Raw genomic sequence first — 1,692 nt, 5'->3', positions numbered from 1 at the left:
CCTCCTCCCTCAGACCCAGGAGTCCAGGCCTCCAGCCCCTCCTCCCTCAGACCCAGGGGTCCAGGCCTCCAGCCCCTCCTCCCTCAGACGCAGGGGTCCAGGCCTCCAGCCCCTCCTCCCTCAGACGCAGGGGTCCAGGCCTCCAGCCCCTCCTCCCTCAGACGCAGGGGTCCAGGCCTCCAGCCCCTCCTCCCTCAGACGCAGGGGTCCAGGCCTCCAGCCCCTCCTCCCTCAGACCCAGGGGTCCAGGCCTCCAGCCCCTCCTCCCTCAGACGCAGGGGTCCAGGCCTCCAGCCCCTCCTCCCTCAGACCCAGGAGCCCGCAGCCCAGAGATGGGTGGGGAAAAGCCTTCTCCCGCACCCTCAGCACCTGCTCTGAGCCTGGCTTGGGGGTGCGGAGGGGGACGTTGCTCTACAGGGATCCCCCCAGCCACCCGATAAAAGTGGAGATTTATCCCCAGTTTGCAGAGCAGGAAACTGAGGTTCCGAGACACAGATGGCCTTACGCAGGCCAGAGGGGCAGAGGTGTCAGCGGGCCGGGGGCCAGGCTGACTCACGGCGCTGTCGCCCGCAGGCATCGGTTTTCACGCTACTACAGCTGCTATTAATAAAGACAGCAACAGCCTCGCCCACGCTCTGGAAGGATCCCCGGAAACCAGCGTGGTGTTGCCCCTGGGGGAGGGGGGGCGGTGAGAGGGAGCAGTTCCTTTGCTCTTTGACCTTTTGGAGGTTTGACTGTGCAAAGCTGCCAACATACAGAAAAGTCAAAAGGGCCGCAATGAACACCCTCGGGCCCGTAACCAGACTTCGCCAGCGAGAACTTTGCGCCATCCTCGCCTTATCTGGTTTCTTGGGTGGGGGTGGGGGTGGGGTCGGATGAAGTATTTTAAAATCAACGACAGTCTGTGGCAAAATTGGAGGCTGAAAGGACACGCTGCCTGATGTTTGCTGTAAAATGCTCCAGCGGGTCCTGGCTGGGTAGCTCAGTGGATAGATCGCTGGCCTGTGGACTAAAGAGTTCCGGGTTCGATTCCGGCCAAGGGCACATACCGGGGTTGCAGGCTCGATCCCTAGTAGGGGCCCTGCAGGAGGCAGCTGATCAATGATTCTCTGTCATCATTGATGTTTCTATCTCTCCCTCTCCCTTCCTCTCTGAAATCAATAGCAAATATATATATTTTTTAAAAGCTCAAAGTGATTGCCGTGACTCAGTGGTTGAGCATCAACCTCTGAACTAGGGGTTCATGGTTTGATTCCTGGTCAGGGCACATACCCGGATTGGGGGCTGGATCCCCAGTGGGGGGCGTGCAGGAGGCAGCTGATCCATGATTCGTCATTGATGTTTCTCTCTCTCCCCCTCTCGCTTCCTCCCTTTTACTCCCTCTAAAAATAAACAATGAAATAATGTGATGATGTGGATTGCATGCCCAGGCTCTATTTTTTTTTTTTTTAATTCATTCAGGACCTCCTAGGTCCTCCCTGCAAAAGGTAGAATGAGGCTTCCCACTTTAGGGGTGGGGACACTGAGGTACCGGGCAGCAGCCCGCAGCAGAGGCAGAGCCTGGATCCTAGGAGGCTCTGAGGTCCGGGGCTGCCCCCTGCCCCCTGCCCCCTGCCCGGACAGCTGTGAGGCAGACCCAGTGCCTGCCCTCTGGGGGGCTGAGTTCCTCCCTGGGGGCTTGGGCCGCTGGGT

Source organism: Myotis brandtii, unplaced genomic scaffold (genome assembly GCF_000412655.1).
Source record: "Myotis brandtii unplaced genomic scaffold, ASM41265v1 scaffold1763, whole genome shotgun sequence".
NCBI classification, from domain to species: Eukaryota; Metazoa; Chordata; class Mammalia; order Chiroptera; family Vespertilionidae; genus Myotis; species Myotis brandtii.
Note: the sequence above shows the minus strand (reverse complement) of the source record.